Genomic DNA, 25,810 nt, shown 5'->3' on the forward strand with positions numbered 1-25,810 from the left:
GTTGCGCAACTTTAAAATGTTCATGAGAATAGGCATTATTCGTTTGAATTGCGAAAATTCCGCAGTATCTATAAAGTTTCCCTAGACGGATTTTTTTATCAGCTTAGTTGTCTTCTGTGGTCCATATGTATAATCTATCTATATGTGTAATATTACGTTATTTACATATAGGTTTACTTAATTTATTATTGATGTGTATAGTTTTATTGTAGGCTGTGGTAAAAAGAGAAGGCTGAACTAATTTTTGTCATACTGTTAACGTTTTGCCTTCTCGAAGTGAACATAATGTCGTATAGAAGTTTAGTGTTATAAGATGATCTGATATTACAACAACAGTGACTTGCTTTATACCAACGGAAAAAGGGGGTTTTGTTTTTCGAGAAATGTCAGTTTATGTTCCTAAGATGTTCCTTTGTTTTACTATAACATCTTTTAATGTAGGTGGGTTTGTTATCGGTTCAACAGTTATATAAAAAGGGGCCTTTATGCCTGTAATGTTTAAGCCCTCCTCTGGCCTTAGATAAAGTGCAATTTGACTGTACTAAGTAAGTGTAGGTACTTGGTGTGAAGCAAGCCAATAAAATGGTGCCTACAGAACGTCGTTTGTTACGGATCTGTCTTGTTAGGGTGATATCGCACTGGCGTATGTCAAGTTAATACTCATGGTAAACGCTTGCTTGGCACGATGTGACCCTAACGATAAAAGTAAGAACTATGGCCTTTGTATACACAGCCTACCTTGAGAGTAACGTGTAAGCGCCATTTATGATAATACGATTGTACGTCAAGTAAGTAATTGGTATTGTTACGTTGTAGGTACGTAGGATAGTTTGTAAAACAGTGTCATTTTTTAATATCATGGTACTCAAATACACTGGTTTGAAACCTCACCAATGGTTTACTATGCGTTTTCTTTACTCTTTGAACTCGTCATACCCTGATTTCAAACTGGGTCGTTGCGAATTCCAGATAATATCTATGACGCAGTTGCTTCACAAACAACTGTTCTAAATTGGTAGCTGTTCTATAAAATAGCTCCAAGAGGAAGAGGGTTCCGAGTGACAAAAAAAGTAAAACTAAAATCTATAATCAGATGTTGCACCTGTTGTATAAATGTGAAGGCTGATTCGGCATTCTATCTTTGACAATCATATGGCTTGGCATCGTTTCTTTTCAAAATCTTCTTATGAAATAGCTTTCCTCATTCCGAAGCCCAGTTATATTTTGCCTTGAAATGAAGCAAATGCTATAAAACTCGTATCTACGAGGGCGATTCCAGCTTATAAAGCGTGTTCAAATATTCGCATAATGTTATAAAGCAGCATTCCCGAGCAAACGGCAGATGCAATACAATAAGAACGGATACGCTGCCGGCCGGTTTAGTCTTTGTTTTGTTAGATCAAAGGCGAGTTTTTTTGGAATAAAGGTGAAGTGCGTGTTAAGAAGTTCGCTATGCATGATCCGGCGCCGCGGCGGGCGTCTGGCCGGGAATAGCGCGGCTCTGCGCACACAAATAGCGCAGACGACGCCAGCCGACGACACGACGCATTTGGAACAATATTAATATGCGAATGTCGCGCACCTTCACCGCGCCCTGCACTCTGATTCACGGGAGAGCTATGCTCATCCTGGAGAAATGCATTTAGGTAATTATCTATAGGTGATAGTGCTTAATCTTTCTCTGTGTGAGAGGCCTGTGCTCAACAGAGGGACGATAAAAAGGCTGTTGATGAATTATCTACAGATTTTTATACTAATGAATATACTGTTACGTCTGTTGTCAAGCTTTCGCTAAAATCTGATAGTAGCCTGAACGCTTAACGGCAACTTTTATCCGGCTGCACGAATAAGTTCAGCTAAATGTTTTATAACGGAAGGTGAGTTAAGAGTTACCGTCACTGGCTTTTGCTATTTATGGACGGATATTTTTAAATGAATATTTGGTACTTAAGGGTTCATTAGTATTTTGTTACCTGGGACATTATGTTGATGATTGTGTAGGTTTATATTACTTTTATGTGACTTAATAACGTAAATAGTTTCTCTTAACTTTCCCACGGATATTATGGTGATTCTTGCAATTTTAATGCGCCACATCAGGTGTCAAATAGGACGACTCATCAGGGCGCTAAGTACCTATATTAGAAAAGATAATGTTGCTTATCCTACGTAGGTATTGGATAATAACACCATTATATCACACAAAGTGTCTGATTGTAATCTCTGACTTATGGATTATTTTTAGTGTTATATTGATATTAGTCATTTTATTTTTATGGATAATTTTTTAACCGGGTTTCTGATCAAGTCGCTCAGTCACATTCACATCCGTAAGAATAATAGCGGAATACCAAAAAGTTCTTTACATGACAAAAGCTAAAATGAGTTTGTTTGACACGCTTTCACTGAAGGCATGGATATATGTAGTGACTCTGCAAACTGAGGTAGACTAATTTTATCATACATAGGTGAAATAACTATAGTGTGAGATTATATTTTGCCCAGAGACATACAAATATTAAAAAGGAGTAACATAAAACTGGTAACAGTCTATCAGCGGTCAACAGTACCTTTCGCTTACGTAAACTGCTAAATGAGTTAACCGAATGACAACAAAATCTTTGTCCATTTAATAGGTACTTCACTAAAAGAAATCACGTACCCAACACAATTTCGAACAAAGTTCTTAGAAATCTGAACATAAAATAATATACTGAATACCAAAACGGTTGAGTAACTAGAGTTGCATAGCAATCGGTACCTAACTAGTTGAGTCAACGTTTCGCAGAAGCACCATATGTGAACGACTCCTTTTGAGCTTTGACCAGGAAAACGTTATCGAGTCGGTATGTCCCCGTTATGTAGTAGGCATTTACTTACCACGAGTCTTAAAATAAAACTTTATTTATTAAGGCTCGTACTCATTGGAGAAGTATATGGGGTTTAGTATTCAAAACTCTTAGTAAATTTGAATTACTTAATAATATTTTTCGATTTAATAAAATTGTTTCTATTAAAACATAGATGTCGCTGTAATACGTGATTAATTCATCTACAAAGATTTTCAACCTATAAGTACTTAGTGATGTTTGCGAGTGAGTCAGCGTGAAGGTAGAATTAATTAACGATAGTTGCCGGTGCATAGACGCAACGTCCTTGCAAGGCTGCTGCGCTGGCGATCACGTGCCGTGCGCCTGCACACCGCGCCGCTCGGCTCCGTCCCGCCCTCTCGCGCGAATAACCTGAATCACTGCTTCAACATAGCCTTTTTTGGACCCTAAGGTTCGAGAAATACCTACAATCCTGTTTCTTGTAAACCTAATTTCCATTTTTTACGTTATCGATTATTTTTTCTTTTTAATGTTTTTTACCTTTGTGTCTCTACGCTACCTGTTTTACTTAAATGCTGCACTTAGTTGCGCTACAATTTTCCTGTTTCTAAGTTTAGATAATAATCACTGTTTTAATAGCAGTTTAGGTACTTAAATGAGTCCGACACCTTCAACTCGTGGCGAAGGCTAAAATTTAATTTCTCAACAGAGACATTTAACTGCAGATTTACGAGTCCACTTAAAATCAAGATGTTCAGTATTTTGGCCAGAGACCAGTTGCTGAGCAAGGTTCCCGTTCGTTCACTTGGTGTGGCTTTGGCTCACAATTATAGAGGAGATGTGGGCGCGTGGCGAATCGCCGGCGCCGGCGCAACCATAACCGTCTTTGAATTAAGAAAGGAAACTAATACACTCGGTTTATGAGGATGACTTGTAGGGAAGTGCATGAATTGGCGTGACAAAGCCATAAATTGCAAACGTAACGGGTTTTTCTTTACTATTTACCTATTTGGATAAAACCTATGAATGTACATACCTACTAGTTTCTGATTTTTTAAGGGAATCAAACTTAAGTAGTCCTCCCATGGCTTTTCGTGTAGGAGGGTACGATTAGTAAGGATAAATGCAATTTGCATAAACTCCACCTACATATAAGAAACGGTAACGCCCACGCTCAACATTGGAAAAATCCAGTTGTAGGTAAAACAAACAATTAAAGTAAGGCTACGACATGAACTACATACAATGGTCGATATTACCTTATAGAAACGAGGTAAACTTGATACAATCTTGACAATCAATTGCGATAATGTAGCAATACACACAGGAGTAATATGGCTCCATCTGTCTTGTAGAATTTAAGTTTAAAAGGCGTGGGCGCCACTGGCGTGAGTCATAGGCACTCCTTCCTTGGCCTACCCGCCTTATGTCGCGACTCAAGCCGCGGCCCACTCACATTGTATACTTTGCCTTTCGTCACTCCAAACTAAACTTTATTTACAAAACATTTTCTCATGTGAGGCGTGCTTAAGTATAAGCAAGCACGGATTTCACACGTTCCCAAGAATTCTATATTTATCTGCTGTTTTTAATTTGTTTTTTATCTCAATAAAATTAATGCGCACTTAAGTTGTTATTCTGATATCAAACGAATTAACCTTGTTTATTTGTATTAACATCAATTTCGTTTTAGATTCGTTTTCTATGAACGGAGGCGGCAATGAAATAGAACAAAAGAACTGTATTTAGGACAGAGCAATTGACATGGTCTGCCCTGACCTAGATGAGGACACAAGTTATACATTACCAAGAATGTCGTGACCTAAGAAACTAGCTGACTACTCCAGTTTGGTCTGCCCTTTATGCTCAATGTGTCCCACAGTCCCACGACATGAATGACCCGTGTAGGTGCCACTGATACAATCATTAATTGCAATCAACGCGCAACCGTAGGTACGTGTTATTAGCATGCACAGCCAATTTACATAAATAGGTACTCTTTCAATTGTTTTTATCAATAAAGTAAAAAAAAAACATGGTTCCATGAAACTTCAAATAAAGAATGTCCAAATTAAATAATAAAAATATTCGCGCGCAATTGTTGGGTACTTAATATAATAAAATTAGCACATACTTACTGGAATAATACAAGAGGACAAGTGTTCGGGCTAATATAAGGAGTGCTCGCCGACGTTGACAATCTAATCAACGTTGTTGAGATGACGCCATCAACACGACCACTTACATTCAAGTGCTTGTTTATATCATAAAGTGTTAAAGGAGTAAGTAGATGCGACGGGACAGATCTGTAGCAAGCATCATCGCCTTAAAAGAAGTACAGTTAAAGTAATTCAAACTATCCGTTAATGCATATGATGCAGTGACCACATGAAAACTAATGTCTCCATAAGTAGCTAAACTAAAATTTGTAACATATTTTAGAATTTAGTATTATTTTGATCAAAGAAATAATGGTTAGGATATGTTTTACTCCTGTGTTTTTCCAAGACCTGCATTTGTTTGTCTCCAAGCCAGTCTTAGTTTGGAGTTTGACTGCCAAGCCCGCATCAACGGGGTAACCACAGCTTGCACGTAAAAGAAAACGCTTAAAGTTTTAATGACAACCATGGTGCGAAGTCACATTTAGAAAGCCACATTTTAGATTCTAGTTTATTTTTTTTACATTTCGAAACATAAAGCATATCATAAGGACCAACTGCGGTCCAAAGGGATCGTCTTGATAAACCTTTACACAACAGCCCGGAAAAGTAGAGAAAGTTGACTGTTGTTCTTAGAGCTACGATAGATGTCGCTACTTACACTATCGAGCGCGAAAAAAACACTGAAAATATCATATAAAATCTAATGACTTAATGTACCTAACTTAATACAAACTTTTGAAATTATACTGTTTTTTTTTTAATAATTTGTAATATACACTGATAGGTAAGTCTGTACCAACTACTATCTCGGGTAGACCACAAATATTACCACGGAGCTGATAGATATTAGTTGCTAACTGCAAAAGGATAAAGATACCTACCTAACACTAAATTAAGCATTTTTTTATCAGAATAACTAGAAGTCAATAATTGTCAATGAATTCTCAGGTTGTTCAAGTATCAGAAGCACTATTTTGAACTGAAAATAAATTGAAAACAGGGGATTTGATCTTATTACTATCGCATTATTATGACAATAAATTCAGTACGAATTGGTTCACTAAACTGGGCGGGCGCGGTGCGTAATATTCCTTAATTTATTTATTTTATGTAAATTTTATTTTTAAAAGTGCAAACCTTATTAGCAGCATGACTCTTATCTATGTCTAAACAGTGAGCAAGTAAACAGACGAAGATTTTGAAAAACAGAAGAATACGGAACCCTAAAAGTTAAGTAGGTACATGATGTTTACTCTATATTTAGTGATGTTTGTAAGGGGTATTGTTTGCATTCTGCAGCTATCGCCGAGTCACAGTAGGTCACTCGATAACCGCCGCCGCGCTATCGAATGAATACATACAAGTTCCTTTGGCTACATGTCATAATTTACTAGGTATAGTTAAACTTAAACAATGGTGAAGTTCGTTAGGTCATACTGCGGTATTAAATCGCTTTGATTGTTCTAGAAACCACTGTTTATTCCCAGTTATTTGCAACTTTTCCGCAAGGAAAGGCTGGTGACATAAAACAGCCATTTATTTTAATTCTGTAGTTTCCTTGTTGTTTTGATAGGTATTATTTATTTTTGTAGGTGTTCTAGAACTGTTGCGTTGGATTTTTGCTTTGGCAACTACATTTACCTAGAAGGTATTTTTTGCTAACGTTTTGCTAATTTGCTTTTTCTATTGAAATGGAATTCAGATGAGGTCCAATTCAGTGTCCAGACATGCAATACTTTTTAATAATATTGGTTTACGTTTCTTCTTACGTTAGGTTTCTTCATCAACTTATATACTTACTTCGGTACTCGACATTAGCAGCTTTGATGTGTGGGCAAGCAGCAGGAAGATGTGTTGTAAGGTAAGATCCCTCAGAGCTCCGATATCCCCCTATCCTTGCCAGATATCATAGGAAATAACGTTATATACCTAAAAGAGTGAATGTCTGAAAAAGAATTATATCTGGATCATAATAATTGTTTCAACAAGTTGGTTACGCACACAAGCTCTAGGCTCCACCATAAGTTTGTAAGTATAAGGCACCAAAATGTCATTAGCTGCTTACGCACAAAGCGATTTTGTAGTTATGTAGAACTTTTTGTAGGTGATCACGACTCAGTACCACGATTTCTTTAAGAAACAATAAAATACCCTATAAGATTTCTGTGTGCTCTTCAAACGCATCACGTTATTGTATGACATCAGCCATTGTATTTTAGTTGGAACAATGTGTAGTGTTCTGCGCACACGCAGCGCCAGGGCAGTCACGCGCTGATTCACAGACACGTACCAACAAGGGATGTACCAAGTCCAGCCACTTATGGACTCGGCCCGACGTATTACTAGTCACGATCCTCTTTTCTTCATTAACATTGCTCCACAGAGTTGGTGAGGGTACCAAGTTATAAATTAATCCTTTTTTGCCGAACCCAGAAATTCTTATAGCCATAAGTTCAACTGCATATTTTGTATCTTTCATATTATGTAAATCTTCTCATATGTATCAGACGATCAAGGACACTGAGACTGAAGAAAAATGAGGATCATGTAGGTACCAAGATTTCATTGTCTGGACTCCTGAAACCTTAAAAGAAACATATTTTATGTTAAAAAACTAATATGGGACGGTGCTATATAGTATGTGCTTCACACTATCTCCCACAGACGGGCCAAACGCGGATGTAGGTAACTGATATCAAACTTGGTTAACCAGCTGTGTTGGTAATCGTCGTTTCATTCATACAATTATTATCATACCAGAGTGATATTATATTAAAAATAGAATATAAGTACTTCTTTTTCGTTGTAATGAGTTAGTACAATTGCAGTTTATCGAATAGAATGAATTGAAGAAGGTTCTTCGTGAACAAAGTGAATGAAAGAGTTTCAATTGCGACTATGATTGGTGATTCCCCTGGAATAATACTTATCGAACACGCTTTACAAACAAAAGCTGTGAAGAACGTCTGTCATTGCAACACAAACCGAGATTGCTGAAATGCTTCATGTAGGTCTATTTATACAAAGACATGCAGACGAAATTGTTGTGATATTTTGATTTGAATTCTAAATTGAGAGTCATTGCCCGTTGATCAGAATATTTCATGAGCAAGCACTCAGATACTTCATACTAAATTGGAACGAATGGCGCCATCAGGCAACGGTGACGTAATCTGGGTACGTTCCTACTGGGTGCATTTAATCGAACTGAGCATTTGGCAAGCAGTGAACAAGTCGGTCGGTTTTGCTTCCGCGCTAACACTGGTGTTGCAAGCACAAGCCACAATATGCGGCTTTCACTGCGAATAAGAACAAACAACGTATAACCACATGTACCTCGTGCTCGTATTAGGTACAAGTCAGGTCAGAATAAAATAGCCAGTACAGGGCTTGATGAAATTTTTGTTAATAACTTGGTAGGAACCAGTAAAAATCATTATTACATAGGTATTGAAAACATAGCTATGTATAACTGCAACCACGTTTTACACCACGTTTCTTGTTAGTCAAGTGAACACGTGCGTATGGCTTGTATCGGGGTTTTACCATCCACAGTTTCCCACTATGGTATAGGTACGCCATAACCGATATTTACATATGTATTAACATCCATATCAAGTCACACTGTGAAATACAGTACTGAAAAATGGATCTGATCGGACTACTTTACCAAAATTAGGTAGGTAGGTACCTCTAGTTTGGAAAAGGTATCTAGCCGAAGAGTCCATTGGTATAATCGTTTGCAGGGAATCTATGCATGTACCTACATTTGTTAAAACAACCTCCAACTCATTTTTATTTAAATAGATAGATAAAAACACAGACAGCTGACTCCTCGGTACATTACTGTATGTCCATAATAACTTGCTTTATACTCACGTTCGTTGAGTAACTCCATTGGAATTTTAAAGCTATAAGTATAATATTGTCTATGACGTTGAATGTTAGTAGTGACAGGCTATAGGTGTACTTCTGTTTAGGTTTGATGATAGTTATGGTTTTTTAAAGGGTTAAATGACTGTCTCCCTTCGGAGCGAGTCGCCAACCTTTACTTATTGGAATCCGATGGTACCCTGCCCTTTCCTTTGACCTTTATGTTTCAGGACCACGTTACCCAAATATTTCGGATAGTCCGGTTTAGTAAGTATTCCAAGGAATTGTCTAAACAAATCTTCTGTAGTCACAAATATATAGGTACTGAGTATTACTAATACTGGCGCCAATGACACAGCATACATATAGGGTTATCAAGACCATATTTTTTTGCAAACATGTTGTCTTTTAATAATAAAAAGAATATGACGCATTGTAAAACAAAACCATCTTTATACAATATAGAAAATTAAGTATGAAGATGAGGAGTTCTATATGCTAGTGGGAAGCAATTAATTATATTTTAATTAAAGTCGCCGCGTATAATGAAACACTTTTTCCTGAGGCAGTCACAGTCTACTGAGGAAATGAGCTCACAGTCGATGGCTAATATCCTGCCGATATTGCTGCAGAAATGCGACCTTTGGAAAGTCAGACGTTAACAAAATAAAGTTACTGCCTAAAACTACCACGATGTTTTCTTCACTTAGGTTTAGAATACGCTGAGAACTTGATTTAAGTCCCAAGTTTAAACCCCGATTTTATTTTAGTACTTGACTTGACTGGCAATTGTCTTAAAACTGAGAAGCTGGTCAACATAACTTAAATTATGATATCGAGTCATTGTGTTGAAGAAACATTTATTTATGTCGTCGATTCTCTACAACCGATTTTAGCAACCATGCCTCATCATCCTGTTGCATATAAGAAGTTAGGTATGTGTTGCATGTGAGTAGTTTTCTCAGGAAGCTTTAATTAAATGTGAAATATCTGAGTCTTAATAAACTAGTTGCAGTTGAATCAGCAGATCAATTTAGCTACAGCTGTTACTTTGTAAACGTTCTTAATAGAGGGCAAGCTTTGATCACGTTGTTTATACAGCTCCAGTTTAATGTTCTGAACAAGATTTTTACCTTACCTGGCGGGTACCTAGCTACAGCTTATGTCATTATTTATGCGAATAGTTCTGTTTATAGGACCATCAATAAAAGGTCCGCATTCCGTCATGAATGTAACTTTGTGTGACAATGCATTCTAAACGTGACCGATTTCCTTAGCTGCAGTCTAATCATGATGTTGTAATCATACTTTGATTACTTAATTACTTTTATCAGAATTCCAACTAAAAATCATAGATAGCTGTTGGAGATAGCTTTCACTTAGTCAGTCTTATCCGTAATTTCCTTTTAAAATTGTAGCTACTCTTTCATAGCTCGAAATACGCTGACAAAATCTTGCTTCAAAACGGTTTTCCCGTTGTTAGACAAATCCGGATGCAGTTTTTTCTTTTTCTTCGCTTGAGATCTTATTAAAGCTTTGTACGTTTACTTACTGACCTTCTGTTGGCCCTTCGCTTCAGAACAAGAGCGCCTTGAGACGGACCACGGAAATGTTACTGTCTATTTATACGATAAAGACTTGCAATAACAATTCACTTTTGTCTTTGTATGTATGGTACTCTTTTATTTTATGCTTACATAATGCTACCTTTATTTGAAGCTGGCTACAGGAGATCGAGTGTCTGTTTGGGGTAGATTCGAATGATCTTTCTTATAAAGCATTTTTAAAGCTAGGAGAGGTTCATTGAGTACTTAGTAAGTGGTACCATCGAATATGTAGCTCATTTATGTTGATACATAATTGTATTCTATCCGCCGCCGCGGCTCTAACACAAAGAGTTAGACGAGTATCATGACAGGGATGAATGATTCCCGCGAGAGCTATGAATGGCGACGCAAGCGCAGTCAATGGCGGCAGGAGCGGCTAATTGGTGCCCTGTGTCGTGGACGGTGGACTCGGCCGCGTAATTATCACCGGCCGGCGCTCGACTAAATGCCATCTCACGTGATACACGACCGAGCTACATTAGCATACACCATCATTTGTTTGTTCAGTGTAAATGATGGTCTGTAGCTTTGTTTTAGTGTTGCTTCATTGGGATTTTAGGTATGGGAAGCTATTCGAAATCAATGAATGAAGCCGGTGTGTACCTACTCATTTAAGAAGTTCAGTACCTATCTAAACACTTTTAAATGCCCGTGCAGGACCTTGCAAGTGGAGCCACCATAAACTGAAGATTTGCAAGTTTCCTCAACCACGCCCCAATGTACCCTACTCAACTGCTACTACGCATAGTGCTGTAGCAAGTTAATCAAATAGCTATCAGGTACCTCATCAAATGTCATGCTCTTACTGCGTAAAAAAATACAGAAATACCTAGCAAGAAAAAAAAGCTCATTGATCACCAACAAAAAAATGCATCGTAGACAATACTAGGTTAACATTGCACAATTTATTTCCTATTTAATTAAGTACGTAGATTGAAGGAAGATGACGAATGGGGGGCAATGAAAACCCAGTGACATAAACCGTATTGAGCACAAATCGCAATACCTAATATGATGCATCATCAGTTACTTGTTCCACTGGCCACCAGCTGACGACTGGAAAGAATTGAATGCTGTAAATACAGCATTTTTTTTAGTAGGCATTGTACTAGTTGTACCTAGTAGGTATATGTAACTAGGAAGGAACCCTTACATTTTCGCCATGTCTGTCTGTCTGTCCGTCCGTCCCGCTTAATCTCAGTGACTGTACCTAAAGCTGAGGTACCAATATGTATTTCAATAAATTACGACAAAGTATAAAAATAAAAAGTGAAAAAAATGTTGACTCCCCCTACACGTAAAGTGGGGAGTGTTTTTTTTTTCATTCCATCCATAACGTGTGGTATATCGTTGAATAGTATTTAAAAATACCTACATGAGAGTTTACTGAAATAATCACTTTTCAAAACTTTTTCTGTAAGCTCAAAAAATATATTAAAAAAATCTCTATAAATAAAGACTTCTTAGGGCTTTTTTTTAACTTCACTGGTTCAACAATTATTGATTTAACATAATAATTTCTGAATTGTAATTTTACCGTGGTAGCAAGCATTTTTTAATTTTTAATTTTACTTACATATTTTATTTTTCTAAATGTATTTTCTTCAAATAAAAAAGAAGAATTTAATAGAAAAAATTTTGGACTATTGCGCTGATAAGATTTTTCTGAGGTTGAAGGTCCGGGATAGGTATGAGCTATATATAGGGCTGCCATCCGTCCGGGTTTCCCCGGATTTGTCCTCGTTTGGAGGCCGTCCTGGGGCCGTCCGGGCGGGGTTTCAAGAAGTGTCCGGGGAAAACCCGGACACTTTTTACAGGGACGTCTTGACCAATGGTGCAGGGTCCCAAAACTCAAAAATTTTCGCGCTCGCTTCGCTCGCGGCTTCTTCACTCTACGTTTTGCTTTTATTATTCAAGTTTAGGTGCTTTAGTGAACCAAAACTCATTTTTTTTGCGCTCGCTACTCTCGCGTCTACTTTCAATATTTTTTCTGTAACCTATCAAAAAGGGAGCACCGTTTTAAAGTCCTTTTATTAACAAGAAATTAACTCCTAGTTTCCATATGAGCTTTCTTATTTATGATCTTCGAAGTAGGTACTCTAAGGCATAATCTTTCAACACTACTACTACATGAGCTAGAGACGGCCCTGACTTTTCATGTAAAGAAGCACCTCATTGAATTTAAGTATATGGTAATAAATGTAATAGTAAATGGATTAAAAATTAGGTCTTATAAAAAACACGGACTCGTCCGGGGAAAAAATACGATTTACGCCAAATGTCCGGGTTTTTTTTCATGTTTGTCCGGGTTTGGCGAAATTCGAGATGGCAGCCCTAGCTATATATAATTCGGAAACTACGGAACCCTACACTTTTTTAAGTATGTGGGTTAGAAATAGTTATAGTTAATAATAAAAAATCTGGGTCATAAAGATAACATTTATTTTTTATTATTGTTGCTACTTTGTAAGCATTGCGATAGATCGACAGGTTGAAAAAATACTTCTGAAAGCACCTCTGAACTATTGTGATTGTTCTGTCCAAATCATTCTTGGGTTTTCTTTTTCTTTGGGGTTAATTGCTTCGATCTAATTTTAAGCTTTCTTTTTCTTGGTGTGTTGGTTGAAACCGTGGCTGTAGTTTTTTCTGACTCTGATTGGGCGGCAGGAGCTTTTAATGTTTCAGCAGTGTATTCAGTCTGAGTAGATGCTTCCTGGGTAGGTCTTTTCATTAATGTACAATTATAAAATGCTGTTCCAGGTTCAGGATGTAAATCTTCCTTTTGAGCCTCAGACGGAAGACAACGTGACGGCAAAGCATCAGGATGTAATTTTGGTATATTTATAATCACAGAAGGGTCAAAATGTAGTGAACACAGAAAAGTAGTTTTTGCTTTTGAAGTATCTAAATCAGGTCTGCCAATCAATTCTGTCCATTTTTTGCGTCTGAAAAAAAGAGATATTTAGGTACTCAACATAATATTGCTTACGAAATCCGAACGAAAACGAACGCGACCCGACGCCGGTCGTCCGTCAGCGACAGTCGATCGATACCATTGCCACAGATTACATACCTACATAAATAAGATAGGTATCTACTAACCATACATAGTTTTAAAAACTCAATAATCTTAAAAAACTCAAACATAGGTATATATGGAATGTGTATTTTCTACACAAATCAGGGGCCCGATTCTCTTAAGTTAATAATGTCAAAATTGAATAGAAATTGAATCGCAATATGATCGCAATAGCAGTTTTAACCAAATCGGGCATTCTGCTACTAATTAGGACCAATCATATTCCAACGACATTCGATTGGTTTGCGACTGGTCTGCTATTTTGGTGATTTTGGTCTATTATAAAATTAAATCATTTGCAGACAAAATGATTCATTATTGAATGACAGAAAAGGATAAAAACGTTTATTTCAAAGAAAAAATTGTGCATGCGCATACGCTTCAATCGTAATTGAGTCGGGATTGGATCTCAGTCGGATGTGAATCGTATAACGCTTAGTAAAGTACCGGAACCGTGCCCCAGATTTTTTTTTTAATTTTTGAACTAAACTAAAAATAAACAATGCCACACACCTGTCTTCTTCTTTAGGTAATGAGAAAAACGAAAGATTTAGTTTGTTGTTTCTTTTACTTGTTCTGCATCCATGTACAGCACACAACTGGCCAGATGTTGACTTCTTAATACACATCATGTTACACAACAAAAAAAAATATTAACGCGCACGACAGTAGGTAGTGACTGTTGAAAACCCTCTGCGTTTAGGAACTCCGAAGACCCAACGGCGCGGCGGCGAGCGGTAGGCACGCAGGGGGGACGGACAGTTACCAAGCCACTGGCACTCGACGTACTTGCGCGCGATAACTGCCTATACAACTCGCTCGCCCGCGCCGCCCGCCGCGCCCGGGCCGCTGTCGGCCCGAAGCGAAGCGGCACTCACACAGTCACACGCGCCGCGCGCGTTTCAACGTACTGTCAACTTTTTATGCACATAAAACTAACGTGATAGTGGTACTCGTATCTAATTATTTAATTTATTGTTGAGAATAAAACAGGAAAAAATGAAATATAAACCAATAATAATAAAATATTTTAATGTGATTGTCATGTATTACAATTACCTACAAATGCTTCACAGAAAATATTTTGCGACGATTTCGACATTGGCGGAATGCACGATTATTATATTTAACAGTGTAATAAATTCTCATTCTTATGTATAATTTTTTACAATACGCTAGAGGAAAGCAACTGCAAGGCATATTAAAAGTTAGAGTCTTTACTTCATCTAAAAGATCTTTTAATATGGTGCAGCTCAAATGGCTCCTCTTGAAAACGTTGCAGAATCGTTCCTCTATTGATCGGACAAATTCCACAAAACTGTCTGGTGGTATGGCTAGTAAAGGTGTGGAACCGTCTTTACAATAATCTTTATAACAGGTAAATGTAGTGTCTTGTGAACAGTTTTGTGCATTACCTTCTCCTTTTGTATAAGTCATAAGGCCATTACAATTCTTGTGGTGATCTAAACATTTCCTCAACAAATACTCACTGACATAAACCAACGCGTTTTCTTCAGGTAAATTAAGTGTGTTATAATCCGAAGTTGATATTAAATCAACTTTGGCAAAACTTTCATCATCTTTTCTTTCCGGTACCGTCGAAGTGGTTTCTGAATTACCTGCCTCATTGGCTAATGCAGCATATGATTTTTCACTATCGATAAAAAAATTAGTTAAGTATTCTGTACAGTTACCACTTTTAGGCAACTTTAAAATATTAATGAAAAATATTTTCCTGAACGCTGAAATCAGCTGCCAGGATGTTGGTTCCGTAGAATTTCCGTTCTTTGTCCTAATCTGACCAAAAAAGTTTTCTAAGCAGTCTTTATTTAATCGTCTGGTCAGTACATGAGAGAAACCTTCAATTCTCAAATCATCAAACAACATTAATAAAGATTTTAAGGTTATTTGGAAACCTTCAATAAACTTTACTTTAGATGTAACATTTTGACCACTATTTGGGTTAATTAATTTCAACGACGCAAAGAAATTCAACATGCTATTAATATAAGCAATTTGGTAATCTTCGCCACAAAATGCGTTCTGATATTGTTTGCTTCCATAGCGAGATGATGTATTCAAAAAATCAAACAAATCATTCATAGCCTCAATCAGTTGAATTGTGCCTTCTGCAGAATCTTCTATTATGCCAAAATCCCTGTATGTAGATAAGCCGGCTGCAACGGTAGCACTAAGAACTTGCACAGCGTACTTCACTTTCCTCCTTTCAACATTTGTTGGTTTAATATGGCTATCCGTGAGCTTCGGGGCAAGTTTTAATCGTTTCAACTTATCCATCTCATAAAACTGAAGTATGTGATGCCATTTGGCCACATTGTTTTGAAAATGAAAGTCATATTTAATCAAGTTATTTCGCACTAATTTTATTAAGTCAGGTGGATCAAATATGTAGTATATCTTTCTGTCACCAATGAAAAAATAGGGACTTTCTGCAGATACTGATCTTCTTTTGGCGCTGTTCAAAAAATCTGATCCCGTATCTGACACTAAACATCGGACATGGAAACCAATTGAAAAAAGTTCTAAAATTAGTTTATCAATCCAATCTGTTACGCTTGAATAATTTTCAAGCTCAGCTAAGAATGCAAAACCTACTGGCTGTTTATAATTTTCAAATAAGCCATGGATCATTGCTACTAAAGCGTATTTCGCGGGCTCAGGAGATTGCACACCGTCAACTTCATGGAAACCATATATTCTGTCTTCTTTAATGTTGTAAATTAAATTTGCTTTAAGACTCATAGCGTCAACCACAAGTGTACAATTTCTATCCATTTCACTCATATATTGTGCTTTGGTTTTAAGAACATTCATGAGATGGCTATCAATTTTAGTAGTTACAGGTATATACATTTTCGTTAGTGTTTGTTTACTCGGTAAAGATAAAGTGTTTTTCAATAGATTATATGCTTGTGGAGATACGTAGTATAAATTCAAACAGAAAATTTTATACTGCAAATTATATCTGTTCCCTTTTCCCTGATGAGTTTTAATTTTGGTCTGCTGTTTAACAACATGCGCTAAGTTTGGGGTCAAAAATTTGTCACATAACTTAAGAAACGTGTTAGCTTCAGACTGCTTATTGTTTGTTACTTTGAGCCTCTTCCGGCATCTATGGACCTCACTTAAAAGTTTTCTTTTTCGAGGAGTGTCGTTTGAAAGATATAATGGAGTTTGTACTTGAGCATTCATTTGAAAATTATAATCATATTGTACATTTACATGGGCTGTTTCAATAACCGTTTGAGTTTCTTTATTTGCAAAATTATTAATTGGTAATGGTAAGAGCAGTTGTGGAACAGAATTTCTTTTTAACATCTTTCGATTTGATCTTAGTATAATGGAGTTGGGACAAAAATGAGCTTCACACACACGAGCACGCAAGCAAGTTTTATCTTTTAAATCTTCTCTATGCATCAATCTTAACCACTCGGTTTTCCTGAAACAAGGTAAATATATCAATATTGTAAAAAACACTAAGTACCGCAACGTCAAAAAAAACCGGCTAAGTGTGAGTCGGATTCGCACAGAAAGGCTTCTGTAGAAGCAAGCATAAATCAGGGACAGTACCTACCTACCCATTGCCTACAAAATTTTTTTCGCTAACAAAAATTAACTTTGTTTTTCATAGTACTTGTATGAATAACAAAGTTATAGTATGCGGTTTCCGAAAAAGTGCTATATCTGAAATACTGTATACCTACCTACCTATTTAGAACACTTTCAACGGAAATTCGTTTGAACGAGATACCGAACTTTTCCAGAAACCGCAATTTATAATTTTGTTATTCATACATTTATACCATAAAACACTATGTAAAACAAAGTAACTTTTTGCTGGCGAAAAAATAATTTTTGTATGTAATGGGTTGATGCTGTCCCTGATCAAAGCTAGCTTCTACCTTCAGAAACGTTGATGTGCGAGTCCGACACGCATTTGACCGGTTTTATTCCGCCTACCTTACAACATAGGTACTCTGGCCATGATCACAAAAATTATCAAATCCTACTAGTAATAATCTTTGAGGGTAGGTAGGTAGGTTCGCCTGTGTCGACACTAGCAAAACTTATTACGGCATTGAGCCAGAGGCCGCCCGCCGCGCCGCCGGGGCGCTTACCTACCCACCTAATTGTACCTACTGCGTTTATTAAACGAACCATCGAAATATGAGAAAATAAGTAGGTACATACTATAGGAACTTACCTCTCTGAATCAACAGGCAGGCTAAAAAACGACATTTCACTGTTTATTGTTGAATTAAAACAACCGTCCACTGAACAATTATAATAGGTCTTTTTTTGTTGCTCCATTATTACTTTTCCTTCGTGATTAAAATCAAAAATATTACAGTTAGGTATCACAAAGCGTGCACATTTATTATCTGGTGTGTGACGCGCGTGTCTCAAGCGGCAGCCGCGCTCGCAGTGTTTTGATTCGTTTTGGGACCGCGCGTCTGCGCGCTGTGAACACGCACACATAGACACCTATGTCTGCATGACTCGAACGCGCTTTGTATGTAGATTGACTTCTGTACCTATGTATTTTGGGTTCGCGTCGTCCGGCCAGTTATGTGCCGTACCTGATTGTTATTAGGTACCTATTAGTTTCTTAAAACTATCTAATAAACTGATGGACTATTTTGATTTTTGTTAGTTTATACGTGACTATTGTAAAAAAATATATAAAGGTACAACCCGTGCCAATAAAGAATGGGACACTATAGCACATGAGCGAGAGGTAAATACAGCTGTCGCGATTTCTAATCCCATTCTTTATTGGCACGGGTAGTACTTACCTACCTATTTAGAAACATTTTATATACCAAGGTAGGTACCTATTTGAACTTGAACTTGAACTAAGTATGAACCCGCGGCCCCGCGCCCGCGTGCTAGGAGGACACAGGGCGGTTTTAGCCGGTAGGAGTCCGGCACACCCCTTTGCTTCTCCCCAGGCGGAGGAAGTCCATGAAGATTTCCCCCTCCCAAAAGAAAAAGGGTATAGTACATACCCACTTGTGCTCGAAAAAAATGTAGTTGGAAGATTTCATCAATGCCAAACAGAATGAAAGTTCGTCCTATTCAAAAACCCGATGGCATAGTAAAATGCGACCACACCCCCAAAACATGTACGTATGTGACCTTAGTCTGCGTAAACCATAACCGGTTCTGAACTGATGTCTTCGAGCAAAAATTCACGTCACTGGTTTCTGTTTCACCCACACGTAAGACTGACGCTTAGGAAAGTTAGAAACCTTCATTTATCATTAAATTCCTGGTAAACCCTCACGTTGTTATAGGAAATGGCAAACTATTAATTACCCGACTGCCAAAGAAGGAGGGTAATGTTTTTCGAGTGTATGTAAGTATGTATGTATGTCTGTTCCTTTGTGACCTCCTGTAGCCTAAACGGCTTGATGGATTTTGATGTATGAGGTATCGTTAGATTTGTCTTGATTACGGGAGTGTCATAGGATACATTTTATCCTAAAAGTCCCACGGGATATTTTTCTAAATTTCCTTTAAAAATATGTATGCGGTATCATTAGATTCATTTCAATCACGGGAGTAATTAATATAGGATACGTTTTTTCTCAAAATTCCACGGGAACATGTTAATTCTGCGTCAACGCAAAGCAACTCATGCGTTAGCAAGCAAAAAGATAGGGCGTGGCCTGGCATGCGGCGCGCGGCGCGGTGCGGAGGGGGATATGCTCGAGTATACAGCCCGAATGCGGGCACACGCATAAGGTAAAGTAAGGTAAAGTAAGGTACATAGTCTTCTACATCTACAACATTTTCGTTAAATAAAAACAGCTAAAAGAATTATTATTAAAAACAAAATACCGACTGCACACTAGTAAAACAAGCCCACAATAATATTGATCAATCAAATGCTAAAACTAATATGTAATACCGTTTAAACAATACCTATATTAAAATACACTACAATATGTGTTCGTAATCGATAGTTAAATAAACAGAAACTTATTTTGAATACAAATTTACTGAATATAATTTATAAATATTGATGGAAAGCATCGCAGGCGGGGACCACCTTGACCGCCACCAACGAAAATTCTGCTAAATGGTGCACAACCGAAATGACTATAAATAAGCCTCTGTTGGTCCCCGCCTGCGATGCTTTCCATCAATATTTATAAATTATATTCAGTAAATTTGTATTCAAAATAAGTTTCTGTTTATTTAACTATCGATTACGAACACATATTGTAGTGTATTTTAATATAGGTATTGTTTAAACGGTATTACATAATTAGTTTTTAGCATTTGATTGATCAATATTATTGTGGGGCTTGTTTTACTCTTTTTTTAGTGTGCAGTCGGGTATTTTGTTTTTTTAATAATAATTCTTTTATTTAAAAAGTAAAAACATAAAATGGAAATTTCAAAGTTAACGCCAGACTGTGACCAGACGCTTACCATTTGTTTTTGCGACACAGAAATTTAAGTCAATTTGGTTTTTCCTCTATAAATCGTCCCAAATATGTTGATTGTCCGTGATAAACATTTTCCTAGACCATTTTCTAAGTTTAAGTCGATAGTAAAAAGGTGATGAAATCCTATCCGACTTTAATTCTACCATTAGGAGATAGAAAGAAAGATACCTACTGTAATAAGGAGTAAAAGAAGCCCTACTATTGTCATTCGTACAGTAAAGTTACAGTTTAAAACACATGTCAGATGTACTGAGCGGTTACTGCAGTCAAGAAGTGCACAGTTAGCGTTGTTAGAATCGCTCGATATTTGGGTCGTGACGAATTGCGCGCTGACAATAACACGACATGTTTACCTAGGGCTGTCATGACTGTCACCTTTCTATTAACTCACACCTCGATGCCATACTAGTTCTATGCCTCTAACCAGTTCAGTAAATAGAAATAGTCAAGAATCATAACCAAGCGCAGTAAATTAATAACGGGATATCGAAGCAAGTGCATATTCTATCAAGCTCAGAATTACTTACAGGAAGAAACTTTTTTTTTTAATATATATACTTTAATAAGCTGAACATAAAGCGATAAGTCTATTTTAAAATTTTATTTATAAAAGCAGTTCTATTGCATAAATGAGGCAAAAGCTTTTGATACCCAATAAATTTAGTGATAACTCTAATAATCCGTTATCAAACGCCTCCTCCCCACCAAGAGGGCGACTTTTGGTAGTAAGAGTAAGTATCATATTAACTGCGTCAATTTTATTAATTTTCCTTAACTGCCCTTTGCGTTTCAAGCACTTCCAAATATCCACCAACCCTTACTCTAAGACCTGATGTTTAGTTCGTTCTGACTTCAATAATAATTTCCGACATAACAGCCCTACGTCAGACCTGCAAGTGCAGCTATGATGCACGCTGACGACGCATTTCCGTCAGCAACACTGCATATCCGGCTTGGGTGCGCCTGCGCCGCCGCGCTCCGGTGCTGATAAACAAAGGGTCAAAGGAGCTTCCGCTCCAAGCAATAAACACTGGTCGTTGCTCTGTATGTGCCGTTTTATATTTAGTGCTGTAGTGTTACTTTATAAGTAGCTCAAATACTACTTACTTTCTCACTGTTCTCTCTAAAACCAAAAACTATGATGACGCCTTTTTTAAATCGGCGAATAGATTTAAGTCTGCGGGGTTTGCGGTCAAATATGGCCATTAAAATTGTATTAGGATTTTTAACAATAGGTAAAAGGTTTTTTACAATATAAACAATGATGTATTTCATGAATTCAAATTACCTTTTTTTTTTTTTTTTTAGCGACGTAAAATCATCAAATGACCCCTCCCGCTGTGGGTGAGGGAGTGTCAGACTCTTACTGACTAAAATCGTCGTGTTCCGTCATAGGCCTTTTATGTACCAGGGCCGCGGTATCTCTTTCGAACAACCCGCAGCCCCGGCACTTCAAATTACCTATTCTTTTCTTTCAGTTTATTTATGTACCTACCAAACAAAAATGTAAAACGCACACGCTATTTATATTATACAGTCACATATTTACATGACGGCCCACCACTTGTTTTTAAAGTTAAATGGCTAGAGTTCTCAGAAAGTTGCATTTTCATGCGACTTGTTGTATAAATGAATACATTAAATTAGCAACATTTACTTGGCAAACATCGGCTGAGTACGATTCCATGCGTTTGGTTTGACGTCATTCAGTAACCGACATTGCATCACGCAAACGCGAACAATAATTAATGTTACAGAAACGTTAGGTCGATGAACTGAAACAATGCCACTGAATCAAAGTATTCTTATGCCTTTGTGGAAGACCTAATTCTTCCTTAATCTACACTTTATAACTCTGAAAGATCTTCTCGACTCCATACAAACTGGGGATCGCTCCGTTACGAGTAGGATCCATGGAAACATGGGACTTAGGTATCTATAAGCAATTTCTACCATAAACCCAAAGGCACTTTATGAAATGATGCCCGAAATAAATCAATAAAGGCTTAGGTACAAATAAAACAATCTTAACCCTTCCACCTTCTTTGACGTCCCTTTCGAAACACTAAAGAGTCTAAATAACTATAACAAAGCTGCTCACAAAACCGAACGTTTTACGAGCAATTTTAGCTTAGCAACACTTTGATCAGCCGCCTCATTGTTACATACGTGAACTGAACCTTTTGACTGACAAAGGGATCAGCCGATAATCGTTCAAGTGTCCGTCAGGTCATCAGTCAGAGGCGAGATGAAAGCTGCTCCGTCCGGCGGTGAGCAGATAATGAAAGAACGAGCTATGTGACAAATGAGCCCCTCTATATTGTTGTATCAGTTTTGTTAATGAAGATCATGGACGTGCCGGCTATGCACACTGTGAAGATGACCAGTAACAAATTATATATAGGAATTTTCTACTTTCCTGTATTATCTTTCTCTTTCCCACATGGTGGTGTGGTCAACTGATTTTTCTTCTCCTCTTCGAATTTTCTTCTATTTTCATTGGAGGAATTTCCAACTGAAATCTACCTTTAACTGAAAACTTAACTGAAATTCTATCTTTAACTGGAATGACTAGGTACGTTTAAAGACTTCATAGTGCTGTAGGTAGATATTGTAGATAAAAATGGGTGCCCAGATTTATCTGTGTTTCAGTTAGGCATATTATTCATACATACAAGCATTGCGAATACATACATATGTTTTGAAGAACATACTCGATCGGGTTCAAATGTATCAATAATTTATATTAAAAATTTTCCTTTGCGTTATTTATTCATGTTTTCAGTATTTCAATAAGGACAGAGGCAAATGCCCTATCATTATACACCTCGGTCGCTGTAATGTCTGTTTTCATGATGGCTATGATAATGTTGTTTTGTATCTCAAATCAACCTCTGTGTGTTGTTGTTTGAAAAAGAAATAAATGATTCAAAATCCAATATCTACCTACCAAAATGTATGCACCAACTTTAATTAGAAAGTTGTCGATACCATCAATCTCTAGACAAAAAGGATAGCATAAATGTTTTTTTTTTAAATTTATTCTTGGCAATAGATACATTGTCTTCCAGCTGAAAACATGGATAATTTTGCATTAAAAATTTCCCCTGTGGTTTAGCCAGGTGTAACTTAATGCATTTAGAAGCGGCTTAGGCAGTTAGTCAATAATTTGAACAAAACATGAGCCAACTATTCATATTTGCCTAGTTCGCAGTAATTGTATTTGCGTTTCTCTTAAGTACCATAGACAAACCTCGTTGCATATTTTGTATTTGTAGAATATTTAAGACAAGTATCACTTGCGTTTAGTTACCTACATATTCAAAGTGAGTTTAGTGATAATAAGCCACATGTGTCCCAGTTAATGTGAGGTAAACGTAACGATAATGTAAAGTACCCACATAAGTATAAACCCGTTTCTATTCTGTGTCATGGAAACCCGACTCATAATACTTACTGTAATTAAATTCTTTCTGAGCATTTCTTGAAAGTATTTGCTGCTCCACAAAAAATATGGACAGTCAGCAAATGTGGAATATTTGACCCGTTATAGCATGAATTTGCTGAATAATTATTGTACATACCTCGCAAGCAGAATGTGAACACGTTTATATACGAAAGACTTACAACTAACTGTTTAGACTAGATTTGTAGGCTACCATCACTGTATCGAGCTGTAAGTCGTGGTGGCCTAGTGGACAAAGAACCAACCTCTCGAGTATGAGGGCGCGGGTTCGATTCCAGGTCAGGCAAGTACCAATGCAACTTTTCTAAGTTTGTATGTACTTTCTAAGTATATCTTAGACGCCAACGACTGTGTTTCGGATGGCACGTTAAACTGTAGGTCCCGGCTGTCATTGAACATCCTTGGCAGTTGTCACGGGTAGTCAGAAGCCAGTAAGTCTGACACCAGTCTAACCAAGGGGTATTGGGTTGCCCGGGTAACTGGGTTGAGGGGGTCAGATAGGGCAGTCGCTCCTTGTAAAGCACTGGTACTCAGCTACATCCGGTTAGACTGGAAGCCGACCCCAACGTAGTTTGGGAAAAAGGCTCGGGAGATGATGATGCATCACTGTATCGAGCGATGTCTGTAGTTACCTATATGTGTCTTTGTAATAATATAGCAGATAATAACCTTAAAATATTGTTTTTGTTAAAACACTAGGTATTGGTTAATATTTCCGTTTTTCCTGCTTAATTCTCAACAACAAATTCAAATAGTTACGAAACCACGGACGTTTTTGGGGCATAAAAAGTTGACACTAGCGCGACACTAGCTTAGACAGAAAAAGTGAAATACCATTCATGTCTCAGGTCAAAGAAATCTTTATATTAGATTTATTTACTTCAGCTTGAATCTGATGTATTTATTTCGTGCTAATTCTCTTTAATGTCATTGAAGTTTGGTATCTATCATACCTTCTGCAAGGTAAGGTGATTCCTAGACAAACATGTGTTTAGACTTAGACACAACCATGTAAGTAAACTAAGTAATAGAACAAGGCTTTGCGGTTTAGTGCCGTCCTTGCCCTCAAGAAATGGAATCAACCGGACCTTGCAGACTTTATAGTTCTCAAGTGGTTAGGTTAACCTACATCAGTGGCTGACTTCATTGAAATGGTATCCATTAAAGACTGTCTATTAGGTTCTTTATTTGAATTTAAAATGGCTGATGTCATCGTTAACATTTATGGATACCGTTCGTTTAATTATTGGGTAATTAAGAAGCCTTGATAGTATTTTTTTATTGCGTAAAATAATAAGATCATTAATCGACGTATAGGAAAAATATGCGATTTTTTAAATATGTACTGAGAAATGAAGCAACTTGGTATTTTCCCGAGAAACGCAATAATAAAGAGGCCACATTAAAAATACGCAATAATTTGAAATAGGTAAGTATCTGGCAACACTTGATAAACTACGACGTTTTCCAATTGAACATACTCAGGTATCTTGTTGATTACAATTACAACTGTAGTGGACGTCTCCTACATATAAAACAATGGGCTTCACCTACTTACAGCTAGTAGAAACTACTACGCAGCAATCTTAATACCTACTTAATTGACAATTGACACCTATCTTGGTAATTAGCTGATAAGTATCAATGTATTCCATTGGATGGTTTTTGGGTATTTCTTTTTTGTTTTAATAAACAGATAAAGTGATAAGTTCTTCTGGAGCATTTTAGGTTCTAGGGCAAAGATATTTTTTCGAACAATTCTATAACTACATTATGCACGCATAGCAGCCGATTTGTGGCTTTTTCACCTCTGATTCCTATATTTCTCATTTCGTTTTTTTTTTACTTTTTATTAAAAGTAGGTAGATAAGCAACTTATCTTTCTATTTCTCTGGCAACACTGAAATTATTTGCCACTAATTGAAAACAACTGTTTATGTAATCAGTTAGGTATATACTGCGGTAAAATTGACTCATTAACTCTGTTAGGTACATAGTAGATTAATGAGTATTGTGTTTTTCCCAGTAAATAGGGATATGTCAGAAATCGTATAAAGCATTTATTAACAAACAGTCATTCGAGGATACTAGAGCTCCGAAGTCCCCTTAAGAGTTTTGCAAGTAAATTATTTTTTTTTATTTATGAGAGGTAGCTCACCAAGATCTCTCAACACACCAGAAAAGAAAAATATAGGGATTAAATGAATTATAAGCTAATAACTAGGTGCACGAATTTCATATCCGTGATTGGTAATCGTCTACGTTATTGGTATGTTTGTTCCTATTTCAGCGCTGTATTAGATAATAAATCAT

General features: G+C 37.0%; 1 protein-coding gene and 1 long non-coding RNA gene across 2 annotated transcripts in view; one reads left to right on the forward strand and one right to left on the reverse strand.

Annotated features, from left to right (window-relative positions):
- The window catches only part of Diap1 (Death-associated inhibitor of apoptosis 1), a 141,308-nt gene that overhangs the window by 75,313 nt on the left and 40,185 nt on the right, over positions 1–25,810 (forward strand). The window lies entirely within an intron of this gene.
- LOC110380096 (uncharacterized) lies at positions 12,899–14,491 on the reverse strand. The gene is made up of 2 exons (XR_007511828.2): positions 14,066–14,491; positions 12,899–13,418 (listed from the first exon to the last, which is right to left on the reverse strand). It is a non-coding gene; the product is annotated as an uncharacterized LOC110380096 (long non-coding RNA).

This window comes from Helicoverpa armigera, chromosome 7 (assembly GCF_030705265.1).
Source record: "Helicoverpa armigera isolate CAAS_96S chromosome 7, ASM3070526v1, whole genome shotgun sequence".
Lineage (NCBI taxonomy): Eukaryota > Metazoa > Arthropoda > Insecta > Lepidoptera > Noctuidae > Helicoverpa > Helicoverpa armigera.